The sequence below is a fragment of the Palaemon carinicauda genome, chromosome 7 (genome assembly GCF_036898095.1).
Source record: "Palaemon carinicauda isolate YSFRI2023 chromosome 7, ASM3689809v2, whole genome shotgun sequence".
Taxonomy (NCBI): Eukaryota; Metazoa; Arthropoda; class Malacostraca; order Decapoda; family Palaemonidae; genus Palaemon; species Palaemon carinicauda.
The window spans coordinates 116,053,517-116,068,516 of NC_090731.1; the positions used below are offsets into that span (position 1 = coordinate 116,053,517).

Genomic DNA, 15,000 nt, shown 5'->3' on the forward strand with positions numbered 1-15,000 from the left:
TCAAACGTTTGCTCCATCCCTGGATGGACTAAAAAGTTGTAATGAATGTGTATTTCATGCACGCTTATACACTATAATACAATCTCTCTCTCTCTCTCTCTCTCTCTCTCTCTCTCTCTCTCTCTCTCTCTCTCTCTCTCTCTCTCTCTCTCTCTCTCTCTATCGCATTGATCATAGAAAACCTGTTTAAAGCTGTTCATTGCATGTTTCATATTGTTATTGTTAAAGTTTTTATATCATTGTTATCCATAACTGTTTGTATATAAGCTTGTTAAGTCACTTGAATAAACCAGTTATGCCCAGCCCGTCTTTCTATTAAGATCCTTATCAGCCTGCCCAATTAGTGATCCAAGAAGTGACCAGGTATCCGCCAAGGAAGTTAAACCTCCTTGGTATCCGACACCTTCCCGCTCACCACTACGTCCTACCCATTGACAATTCAGCCCAACGAACCTGACTTTTCTATGCACGCAGCATCAATGAAACTGCCACCCTTTGCCAGTAGAGAAGCTATTGCCTGGTGTCAACACGCCCTTCAAGATCCCCATCAATGCCTCAACTTCTGAGAAAGAGGCCAACCACTCAACACAGATGCTTGCCCCGTGACATGCTGGAGGGGCAATAGTCACTCACCACCTACATATGTTGTACTTTGCTAAGCCCTAACTAACAACATCTACAACCACTTACTAACGTCCATCGGCCGCACTTATGCTACCAGATTTGGGGTTGCTGCAAAAAAAAAAAAGAAAAAAAAAAAAATGTATGGATGGTTGTCAGTGGCCAAAAATCTTGTTAGTAGGCAATCGCTTGTAATGGTGACCTAATCTTTTGTTTTTAAATGATGAAGATACTTATGTGCAGTTTTTGATAAACACTGGTTCTAGCCGTTCCCTTCTACCAATGTCACTCTCCAGGACACAGCTGATGTCCACCTGGTAGCTGCCAATGGATCTGGGATGCCCACCCACAGGTACGGGACACTCACACTATCATTTGGGAGCTGTAAATACCATTGGAAGTTTCTCATTTCTAATGTAACAATGCCAATAATCAGTGCAGATTTCCTCACCCATATCCACTTCCTAGTTGATGCAGCCCATTCACGTTAAGTCAATACATACTCATATTCACTGACACCTCTTCAACCTGTCCCTTTCGACCTCACACACCACATCAGCGCATCCACTGATACCTACGCCCACCCCCTCACTTCGTACCAGGAAGTCTTCAGATCAGGACTTCACTAAACGCCCAGGGTTCCTGCTAACCATGGTATTTATCACCACATGAAGACAACGGTGCCTACGGTGTTTGCTAGAAGCTGGCAACTGGTCCAAGATCGTTTAGCAGCTGCAAAAGGAACGTTTGCTGAAATGGGCCTTTATGAAAAGACCTCAAGCCCATGGTCGTCACTCCTATAAATCATCTTGAATAAAAATGGCTCTCTGCGTACTTGTGGGGACTGCAGGCGGCTGAACATGCAGACAAAACTGGATCACTACCCCTTCCCAAACATTGACAATGTTACCACCTACTTGCTCAAGGTGAAAGTGTTCTCCACTCTCGACCTCCTGAAGGGGTATTATCAGGTACTTATGAACCCAGAAGACATCCAAAGACCATCATCACCACCCCCCTTGGCACATACACATTCAATTACTTCTGTTGTAATGCTAGGGCTACTTTTCAATACCTCATGGATGTCATCTTAGGGGAACTTCCCTTCTGTGTATGTTATGTGGATGACATACTTGTGTTCTCTTCCTCTAAATAGGAAAATGTCCATCACATACACATCGTTCTCGACCACCTACAACAGAATGGCCTTGTAGTCTGGTACGACAAGTGTACCTTTAGGGCTAATAAAGTATCGTTCTTAGGGCTCCGCATTACTCCTGAAGGCATCCAGTACTCAAGCAAGTGGTCAAAATCTCACCCTGTCCATTGGCCCTCATCAGAAGAAAAGCCTCCAAGGCAGAATCCGGCTACTCTCCCTTTGACCACGAATTGCTGTCGGTGCATTTAACTGTCACTTTCACCACTTCCTAGAGGGTTCCTCCGTCATTCGCATGGACCATATACTCCCGGTGCATACCTTCACTATACAATCTGACACCTGGTGCACCCATCAATGCCAATATCTCTGCTGTGGCTGAATACAACTGCACTCTCCAACACGTCCCTGGGAAAAAGAATCCCATTGTTGATGCTCTGTTAAGAAACATTGGTCGTCAGTCACCTGGGATTGGATTACAATGCCATAGTAGAACCCCAAGGAAAAGACCCACAGTACCAAGCCTGCAGGACATCCTGCACATCAATCCGTTAGGAAAATGTTGCTCTCGACGACTTCAGTGCCACTCTTCTGTGACGTCAGCACTGGTAGACCACAGCCATGGATACCTGCCCCATGCGCTGACAGGTGTTTGATTCAATCCATGGCCTCTTACATCCATGGCACTGATCTACTGTACAGCTACTGAAGATGAAGTTTATTAGGCACGGCATTATTAAGGATGATAAGGACTAGGTCCATGCCTGTACTTCATGCCAAACCTCAAAAGTACACCGGCATACGGATTCAAGAGTGGGCACCTTTCCTCAACTTTAGCGTTGCTTTGCCTACATTCATATTTATGTAATAAGCCCCCTAACCACATCACAAGGACACCATTACCAGTTTACTGTCATTGACTGCTACACTCGTTGGCCTGAAGCCATCCCTATGCAAACTGCAACATCCGCCTCATGTATATCTGCCTTACTCTCAGGATGGATGGCTAGATTTGGTATCCCTGAGCACATTACTTCTGACTAGGGTAACACTTTCACCTCCCAATTGCAGATATCATTTGTGATTCTCCTGGGAATTACCCTACATCAGACAACTGTCTACAAAGCCGCAGCCAACAGAATGGTTGAATGCTTTCATCGCATCCTCAAAGCAGCTTTGATGTCCTGCTGCAATGAGTCCAACTGGTTTACACAGCTTCCCTGGGTTTTCCTGGGTTTAAAAACAACTACTAAGGACACCCTAGATATCTCAGCAGCTGAAATGGTTTGTTGTGACCCGTTGGTCGTCCCTACTGATTTTCTTTTGTCTGAAACATCCTCCAACAATCTCCAGTGCCTACATCACGTTGTGAGCGAATTTAATCATGAATTCGACAGCAATATGTACAATGAACATGATACATCGATTGGTAAAGTGGTTCCGGCAGGCACTGTTTCGACTCAGGGCTTATGTTCGAATCCGTGCCCAGTCAGAAGCATTTATCCATAAATGAATTTCCAGTGGATACACATTCTCAAAGGTAAAATTCGATATTAAATACCATTGCAGCTGATATTTACATATACAGGTGTATATAAGTATATATATCTATATATCTATATATATAAATACATCTATATATATATGTATATATATATATATATATATATATATATATATATATATATATATATATATATATATATATATATATATATATATATATGTGTGTGTGTGTATATATAAATATATATATATATTCATATATTTATGTGTATATATATGTATAAATATATGTATATATATATATATATATATATATATATATATATATATACATATATATATATATATATATATATATATATATATATATATATATATATATATATATATATACACAGATAGATAGATAGATAGATAGATATGAAAAGAGGCAAAGCAGCAGGAGAATATGGCCCAAAATTTATTTGATAGTAGATGGAGCAGATTTCTTAGTGCTAAAATTGGCTGAACTGTACACCGAATGTCTGCAAGAATACTGTATACCTACAGCTTGGAAAAACTTTATCATTATATGAACTCACGAAAAGAAAGACGGCTAAACTTTAATAAACCAAAAGAGCAGGTAGGCTTTAGATGTGGGTATTCAATAACTGACCATGTCCATGTAATTAACCAGCTGACGGAAAAAAACCACAGAGTATGACAAATCACTATGTATAGCATTTATCGACTATGAGAAAGCTTTCAATTCCATCTAAACATCAGCAGAAATAAAAGCCCTTCAGAAACAAGGAATAGAAAAATATTATGTTACAACGCTTGAAGATATCTATACAGGAAGTACATTAATCCTAAAACTACATATAGATAATTAGAAAATTCTTATTGAGAAAGGAGACAGATAGGGAGACCCCACCTCGCCTAAATTATTCACAGCATGCCTTGAAGAAGTTTTTAAGAATTCAAATTGCAAAAATTTAGCAGTTAATATTAATGGGAATACCTCAACAACTTAAGATTTGTAGATGACAGTTGTGTTTAGTGAGTCATTGGAGGAATCACAAAAGATGATAAAAGATTTGAATAGATAAACCAGAAATGTATAAATGAAAATGAATACGAGTAAAACTAATAAAATGTTCGATTAAAATGCAGAGACAACAAATACGAGTTATGGACTATCCTCTAGAGATTGTTATTGAATATACATACTTAGGACAGACATTAAGAGTTTCCCCAGGACACGAAACTGAAATCAAAAGGATAAATAGGGGATGGAGATCATTTAGTAAACAAAATGATATTATGGAAGGTAATATGCCACTTTCTCTAAAATGAAAAGTATTTAATGAAATGGTCCTACCAGTATTAAATTATGCATCAGAAACTTACGAATATATATTATTACTTGCTAAACTATAACCCTAGCTGGGAATGCCGCTTGCTATAAGCCCAACTAGGAAAATAGCCCAATGAGGAAAAGAAACAAGAAAAAATAAAAAAAATCTTAAGAACAGTAGCATTATTAAAATAAATATTTCCTATACAAATTATAAAAACTTTAACCAAACAAGAGGAAGAGAAATAAGATGGTGCCCAAGTGTACCCTGTACCAACCGTGTGTCACACGGTCGTACATAAATTATTTTGTATATATTATGCTTGTATCTGCGCTCTTCCCTCGCACTAAAAAGAACCAGAATAAACATGTCTGCGTTTTTCCTCTCTAACATTGTCTGTATCTCGAACATGAAAATTCCTGTTGCCTTGAGGTTTTGTATATAAAGGAGATTGTTCTTTAATAAAGTTACTCAGTTGATTACATCCTGCCTTTGAGTTATAACCTTCTCTCGGCCGTCACATTGGTGACCCCAGAAGTCGACTCGCTCCCACCGCCTTCCACCACCACCCCCCTTGCCCCTCCATCGTTGGTACTATGGCGGACTCTACGGAAGTTGGCGCTGCGGCTCCCCCATTGAAACTTTCGTCATTCGGCAGCGGAGAGGCGTTTGCTTGGTTTCAGCTCGCAGAAGTCCAGTTTCGCATTAACGGCGTGACTCGCTTAACCACCAAAGCAGATTATGTTCTCGCGGCGATACCCGAGGACACCTTCCCAGAAATATCCGACTGGCTTTGTGAACAAGGAGACACCCCAATAGCGTATGACGCCCTCAAAACATACCTTCTGCAGCAGTACTCGCCGTCGCCAGCCGCCCGTATAGCAAAGCTTCTTCAGCTCTCTCAACCTGCCGCAGACGGCTCTCCTCGTGAGGTGAAGCTACTTCGTGCCATTTGGATACGCCTTTTACCCGAACCTATACGCGCTGCCATACCCGATGTCGATAGTTTACCCATAAAGGACTTCATGACCAAAGCTGATGACATATGGACAGCCACTTCAAGACCTCCATCAACGCCTCCACCCCTGACGAAGAGGATGCCTATTCAACGTCAACCGAAGCTGACATGAATGCCGTAGGACATACACGCCTACCCCGTGACGTGCCGAAGCGGCGACAAAGCCACCCACCACCCACCAATCGCTCGCACCCCAACAAACGACTTCTACAGCCACTTACTACCTCCCATCCACCGCAGTTTTGCTACTACCACTTCAGATTCTGGGCAACCGCGAAGAAATGTGCCAAGGATTGTCAGTGACCAAAAAACGTGTAAGTAGGCTATCGCTCGTGGCGGTGGCCTCCCGTGTTTCTAATCTTTTCTTTTTACATGATGCAGGAACGGGCGTGCGATTTTTGGTAGACACGGGTGCTTGTCGTTCTCTTTTACCAAGGAAACTCTTCAAGACACGACGTAGTCTGTCTACATCTGCCGACGTCCGCTTGGTAGCTGCCAACGGATCTGCGATACCCCCCTACGGTTATGAGAACCTCACATTATCGTTCGGAAACGATAAATTCAATTGGAAGTTTCTCGTTGCTGACGTCACAATGCCAATCCTCGGTGCGGATTTCCTCTCTCATTTCCACCTTCTGGTCGATGTCGCCCACCGACGATTGGTCAACGCAGACTCGTACTTGTCGACACCTCTTCAACCTGGCCCCTCTAACCTCGCTCTCCATATCAGCGCACCCACGGATGCCTACGCCCACCACCTCACGTCGTACCCGGAAGTTTTCCGTCCAGAACTTCGCCAAACGCCCACGGTTCCTGCCAAGCACGGTATTTATCACCATATTAAGACGACGGGACCCCCAGTCTTCGCAAAATTCAGACGTCTGGCACCGGAGCGATTGGCAGCCGCCAAACAGACGTTCGCCGAAATGGAGAAAATGGGCCTTTGCCAAAAGGCCTCCAGCCCATGGTCGTCACCCTTACACATTGTTCTGAAGAAAGACGGCTCCCTCCGTCCATGTGGGGATTACAGGCGCCTGAACATACAAACAGAACCGGATCACTACCCCCTCCCAAACATTGCCGACGTGACCTCCTACCTGCACAAAGCGAAGGTTTTCTCTACGCTCGACCTCCTGAAGGGGTATTATCAGGCGGAGCAGGACGATTTGGCGCCGCCATTTTGGCGATAGACAGTTTGGCACTCATTGTTTTGGCGATGAGCTGTTTTGGCGCCAAAAAAAAAACTTAAGGACCATCCGCAAATTTGTGTCTCGTTTAGCAATCACCTCATTACACCAAAAGCGTCGTTTGATTTGAGAATTGTAATATTAAACCAGTTATTACGATATTCAAGTTTTGTTTAGTTATCATATAATTTTACCAGTGTCTCGTTTAGTGATCATCTCATTACACCAAAGGCTTGTCTGATTTGAGAATTGTAATATTAAACTAGTTGTTATGATACCCAAGTCTTTTTATATTGGAAAACGCTTTTCTTTAGTTTCTTGTACAGCCCATACCTTAAATGGCCGAAAAAAATCTTAAGTAATAGAGGCAAGCCAAAATTTTCACACAATGGATATATGTATGTGTTTGACAAATGTAGCAAAAACGATCATTCTCTAAAGTTTTGGAGGTGTGAATCAAAAAATAAGTGTAAAGGGCGTATTCATACTAAGAACCAGGAAGTAGTGAAAGAAGTAAATGTACATTCACACGGTGCGTCGGCAGTAAATGTGGAAGTTGCTGAAATTAAAATAAGCGTAAAACCCAAAGCAGAGTAAACTTTTGAAGTGCCGTCATCAGTTGTTAATGTTTGCATGGGAAATAACTCTCAAGGTGCTCTGGCAGCATTGCCCACTTCAGATGAGAATTCCGAAAGAGAATTCAGAAAGGACGTGGTTCTTATTATGAACAACTATTTTCTGGGAATCCTCCTGCTCGAAAACGCTTAAAATACATTAAGACTGATGAACGCATTTTAACTATATATTACAGCAGTTTGATTCACGGGAACCACTGGAATACTTACGTGGTTTGGCATATAACTATGAAATGCATTAACATGTTGGTGAAAATATTTCATTTTATTTCATTTTTGTAGCATTTTAATACTGTAATGCTGAAAATAAATAGAACATTTTATTTTTATGTAATATTTGACCCATGCAATATATATAAACACACACACACACACATATATATAAATATATATGTATATATATATATATATATATATATATATGTATATATATATATATATATATATATATATATATATATATATATATATATATATATATATATATATATATATCAGGTCAGAAAATTTTCAAGCTAGCGCCAAATGGGCTGGCGCCAAAATAACGAGCGCCAAAACCATTTAGCGCCCAAACGGCGGCGCCAAATCATCGTCGCCAAAAGAGCGGCGCCAAAACGTACTGGACTCATTATCAGGTGCCTATGAACCCAGAAGACATCCCCAAAGACCGCCATCACCACTCCGTTTGGTACATACACCATCAATTACTCCTGTTTTAGCCTTCATAATGCTGGGGCCACGTTTCAACGTCTCATGGATGGCATCTTAGGGGACCTCCCTTTCTGTGTATGTTATGTGGACGACATACTTGTGTTCTCCTCCTCAAAAGAAGAACACCTCCGTCACCTGCGCATCATGCTCGACCGCCTGCAACAAAACGGCCTTGTAGTCCGGTACGACAAGTGTACCTTTGGGGCCAACGAAGTGTCGTTCTTAGGGCACCGCATCACTCCTGAAGGAGTTCATCCCCTCCCTGAGAAGGTAGCAGCCGTTCAGAACTTCCCCGCGCCCTCGACCGTCAAAGCTCTGCAGGAATTCTTGGGCATGATCAACTATTATCACCGTTTTCTGCCAGCCATTGGCGCCACTCTTGCTCCCCTCTACGCCTCCCTCAAGGGTAAGCCAAAGGACCTGAAGTGGGGTCCCCTTCAAGATGCAGCCTTCTGCAATGCAAAGAAGGCCCTATCAACTGCTGCGGCTCTCACTTTTCCTATTCCACATGCCCCTCTCCTTCTCTCCACCGATGCCAGCGACGTCGCTATTGGTGCAGTACTCGAGCAGGTGGTCAATGGCTCGCCCCGCCCATTGGCCTTCTTCAGCAGAAAACTGTCCAAGGCAGAATCGGGTTATTCTACCTTCGATCGAGAATTGCTGGCGGTGCACTTGGCTGTCCGTCACTTTCGCCATTTCTTAGAAGGTACGCCCCTCGTCATTCGCACAGACCACATGCCTCTGGTGCACGCCTTTACTCGACAGTCTGATGCCTGGTCCGCCCGACAAGGCCGACATCTCTCTGCCGTGGCTGAATACAATTGCACCCTTCAACAAGTCCCTGGGAAAATGAATCCCGTTGCCGATGCCCTGTCAAGAAACACGTTGGCTGCCGTTCAACTGGGATTGGATTACAACGCCCTGGCTGAAGCCCAACGACAGGATCCAGAGTATCAAGCATGTAGGACATCCTGCACGTCCCTACGTTGGGAAGACTTTCCCCTCGAAAACTCCAACACCACCCTCCTCTGTGACGTCAGTACTGGCAGACCGCGACCTTGGATTCCTTCTCCCATGTGCCGACAGGTGTTTGATTTCATTCACAGCCTTTCACATCCCTCGTGCCATTCTACTGCATAGCTGCTGAAGGCAAAGTTCATTTGGCACGGCATTTCTAAGGATGCTAAGGATTGGGTCCGCGCCTGTACTTCTTGCCAAACTTCCAAAGTACATCGACACACGGATTCAGTAGTGGGCACCTTTCCTCAACCTCAGCGTCGTTTCGCACACATTCACATCGACGTTGTAGGCCCCCTACCCACATCACAAGGACATCGTTACCTGTTTACCGTCATCGACCACTCCACCCGTTGGCCTGAAGCCATTCCCATGGAAACTGCAACATCCGCCTCATGTACATCTGCCTTACTCTCAGGATTGATTGCAAGATTTGGTATCCCTGAGCATATTACTTCTGACAGGGGAACCACTTTCACCTCTCAATTGTGGACATCATTAGCGAATCTCCTGGGGATCACCCTACATCAGACAACGGCCTACAACCCCGCTGCCAATGGAATGGTTGAACGTTTTCATCGCACCCTCAAAGCAGCTTTGATGTCCCGGTGCAAAGACTGCAACTGGTTTACTCAGCTTCCCTGGGTCCTCCTGGGACTAAGGACCAATTCTAAAGATGCCCTCGACGTCTCGGCAGGTGAAATGGTGTATGGCGACCCGTTGGTCGTCCCTGCCGAATTTTTTCATTCTACAACCTCCTCCGATGATCTCCAGCGCATACTCCATGCCGTCAGACTTACAAGCCCCCAGCGAAGCATCACATACCAACAGACTTGCACTCTGCAACGCACGTCTTCCTGCGCAACGACACTGCCAAGCCACCGCTAACGCCCCCTTACACGGGCCCTTTCCTTGTGATCCGACGCAGTCCGAAAGCATTCCTACTAAACATTCGTGGCAAAGAAGACTGGGTCTCCATTGATCGTCTAAAACCTGCTTATCTACTGCCAGATGACTCGCCTACAGTTCGCCTCTCTAGACCAGGGCGCCCTATTTAACATGTACAGTATGTCATTTTTAGGGGGGGAGCCATGTACCAACCGTGTGTCACACGATCGTACATAAATTATTTTGTATATATTATGGTTGTATCTGCGCTCTTCCCTCGTACTAAAAAGAACCAGAATAAACATGTCTGCGTTTTTCCTCTCTAACATTGTCTGTATCTCGAACATGAAAATTCCTGTTGCCTTGAGGTTTTGTATATAAAGGAGAGTGTTCTTTAATAAAGTTACTCAGTTGATTGCATCCCGCATTTGAGTTATAACCTTTTCTCGGCCGTCACAACCCTCAAGCAAGAGAACTTAAATGTATTTATGTATACATACATATATATATATATATATATATATATATATATATATATATATATATATATATATATATATATATATATATATATATATATATATATATATATATATATATATATATATATATATGTGTGTGTACATGTATAAATATATATATATATATATATATATATATATATATATATATATATATATATATATATATATATATATATATATATATATATATATACGCTTTGACCGTTCGTCTCCAGAAAGCCCTATCCTCCGCAAGCTCCATCCACTCACTGGGGTCTATTTCCAGGATGTCCAAATCTTCAGTTAAGTTATCCATCCATCTCTTTCCAGGCCTTCCTCTTGGTCTGGTACCTATGGGTTTACCTAACATAACTCTTCTAGTCAGCCTTTTCTCCTCCATTCTAGTAATATGTCCTGCATATTGAAGACTCTGCGATCTAATAATATTGGAGATAGGTGGTAGTCCTGAGAGAGCTATCAATTCATGATTGTAGCACCTGCGCCACTCTCCAGCTTCGTCATCCCAAACCGGTACCCAGATCCGCCTCAAGATACTGCGTTGAAAGACTTCAAAATATATATTACTAGCTAAGCTACAAACCTACTTGGAGGTGAGGAAAGGGAAAAAGAAGTAAATAAACTACAAGAGAAGTAATGAAAAAGAAGAAAAATACTTTAAGAACAGTAACATTAAAATTAATATTTTATATATAAACAATAAAAACTACAAAAAAACAAGAGGAAGTGAAATAAGATTAAACAAAACGTCCAAAGGAAAAGAACTCTAATCCAAGAGAGTGGAAGACCATGGTACAGAGGCTAATGCACTACCCAATACAAGAGAACAATGGTTTGATTTTGGAGTGTCCTTTTCCCAGAAGAGATGGTTACCGCAGCAAAAGAATTAGCCCCTTGAACGAAGAAGAAATGTTTGATAATCTCAGTGTTTTCAAGTGTTTGAGTACCGAGGAGAATGAGGAAAGAATAAGCCAGACTATCCGGTGTATGTGTAGGCAAAGGCGATATGAACCAATAAAGTATTATCTTACCAGTCAAAGGATCCAATAACTTTCCAGCAGTAGGATCTCAAAGGGTGCATAAGCATTAATGTACATACTGTATATAAATAAATAGTTACTACACACACACACACACACACACACACATATATATATATATATATATATATATATATATATATATATATATATATATATATATATATACATATAAATATAAATTATATACTTACACATATATATACATACATACACACACACACACATATATATATATATATATATATATATATATATATATATATATATATATATATATATATACACACACCCAACAACAAAGACAAATGTAGCCGTTTCTTGTCCATTGCAGGACAAAGGCCTCATACATGTCAATTCATATCTGTGTTTGGCCAGTTATCATCTTCACGCTGGTCAAGGGGATTGCTGATGCAGGAAATTCTGGTCTGAACGCCCATAACAAACCAATCTAGTATTAATGGTCTTATCCAGTAAAGTTTTGCTGATCATGCCGATACGTAGACCACAATTAGGTATTACCACTCAGAAAGGGTATATATATATATATATATATATATATATATATATATATATATATATATATATATATATATATATATATATATATATATATATATATATATATATACAGTATATATATGTATATATATATATATATATATATATATATATATATATACACATATATATATGTATATATATAAATGTATATATATATATATATATATATATATATATATATATATATATATATATATATATATATATAAATATATATGTATATATATATACATATACTGTATATATATATATATATATATATATATATATATATATATATATATATATATATATATATATATATATATATATATATATAGCCATGAAATGAAAAGTGAACATACTCTACTGGAGTTATAGCTTTCATTTTATTGTTATTATTATTTTTATTGGGAGTCTGTTGAGGTCACCTAAAAGACGAGAGTGCAAAGTCCAATTAAGTCTTTTCACTATTCCTTTCGTGGATTCACCATTATTATTATTATTATTATTATTATTATTATTATTATTATTATTATTATTATTATTATTATTATTACTTTCTAAGCTACAACCTAAGTTGGAAAAGCACGATGCTATAAGCCCGGGAGCTCCAACAGGGAAAATAGCCAAGTGAGGAAAGGAAGCAGGAAAAATAGAATATTTTAAGAACAGTACCATTCAATTGATTTTTTCCTACATAACTTTAAAAACTTTAACAAAACTATTGGAAGAGAAATAAGAAAGAATGGAGTATCCGAGTGTACCCTACATAGATACATACACAAACACGCAAAAATACACACACACACACACACACATATATATATATAAATATATATATATATATATATATATATATATATATATATATATATATATGTATATATATACATATATATATGTATATCTATATATAAATCTACATATATAATTTACATATATACATACATTTGCATACACATATAATGTACATCCATACATCCCGTACATACAGTATATTTTTATATATATTTGTGTGCCTAAATTTGCATCGTATGTATATATATAAATGTGTATATATATATATATATATATATACATATATATATATATATATATATATATATATATATATATATATATATATGTATATATATGTATATATATGTATATATATATAAAAATATATGTATATATATATATATATATATATATATATATATATATATATATATATATATATATATATATATATATATATATTCATCCTCTCCTCCTACACCTACTGACAAAAAAAAAACTCGGTTAGATTTCACCAGTCGTCTCCATCTTGAGCTTTAATTCAATACTTCTCCATTCATCATCTACTTCGCGCTTCATAGTCCACAGGCATGAAGGGCTCTGTATTTCAATTCTTCTAGTGCCTTGGGGAGCCCAACTGAACATTTGGTGAACTAGTTTTTCTTGGGGAGTGAGAAGAGCATGCCCTAACCATCTCCATCTACCCCTCATCATAATCCCATCCACATATGGCACTCGAGTAATCTCTCATGTACTTTCATTTCTAAACCTATCCTGCCATTTAACTCCCAATATCCTTCTGAGGGTTTTGATCTCAAATCTACAAGACCTGTTGGAGATTGTTTCATGACTCATGTCCATAGAGTAACACTGATCTCACTCAACTTATATTTACCACATGTTTTGGAAGGTTCTTGCAAAACCCTCTTACGTTCATCTTTTTTCTATTATTCGAGGACAAAGGTGGGCGGAGCTAGCTGAAAGAGAGTTGTCTCGCTGTTGCGTTAGTATGCAACCGAGAGTTTATTCATTGGCAACCTTAAGTCATTAAGCCAACCCATAAGCTTCCAGATCACTGACCTAGAACAATCTAGAAGTTACAAAGTTCATGTATATGCATCCCCAGGGATGCATAGCAGTGGAAGAGAACCAGCCTGTCCTATGAACGAGCCAAAGTACATCCTCTTCTCTCAAGTGCCTCGAGAGTGTCCTCTGCAATGTGATTTATTGCCTAACATATACCGTGTGCAGTGTTAAAACCTTGCTGCAAATTTGCCAGAAACTTTAGATTTATTTTATTGTGGTGAGTGCAGGTATTGTGTAAATCTTTGTAACTGGCCCAGAGAGATCTATGTAAAAACGTGAAATATATTTGTATCATCATCTGGTTAACTTAGTGTAAGCTAAATTCATAAGCTTATCAGTTACTTTATGTAATTTCCTAAAGAGTTTAACCATTAGAGTGCTAAAGGGTATCTATTTTCATTAATTATCAAGCTTAAATGTTGGATTGAAATTTAATTTCAAGTAAAACAAGTGATTGTATAATTTTCATAAGTTTTAATTTCTTTTGCCTCAGTCTAAGTTTTGTTCGGGTGTAATATTTTGAGTGATTTATTTTTTTATGTAAATTCTTTCAAAGTGTTGTAATTTTTATAGAATATATCTATTTTTGTAGAGAGTGTATTATTTCAATCGCCAGTGGTTATTTCAGTACGCACTCGTATCCCTGATATAGAATAAAGTTAAAGGTGGTTTTGAATAATTCTTTATAATAATTACCCAGTTTTATTTTGAGTGTACTTAAGAGACGTTTGGATATTCAGTGTTTTTATATATTGCTGTCTGGGAGTTACATTACTGTCTCAGAGCTCGGGTATTAAATTTTTCAAGTGTAACAGATTTAATGCAGAACCCAACAGGTAAATTTGGAACTCGAGAGGTTGTTTAGCTGGTCAGCCGTAATATATATAATATTATATTTTGGTTCCCATACCACAGGACTATGATATAATATAATATAATCATATATAT

The 15,000-nt window shown here is 39.1% G+C and overlaps 1 protein-coding gene across 2 annotated transcripts in view; it reads right to left on the reverse strand.

Moving 5' to 3' along the window:
- LOC137643623 (uncharacterized) overlaps positions 1–15,000 on the reverse strand; it is a 39,870-nt gene that overhangs the window by 23,895 nt on the left and 975 nt on the right. The window lies entirely within an intron of this gene.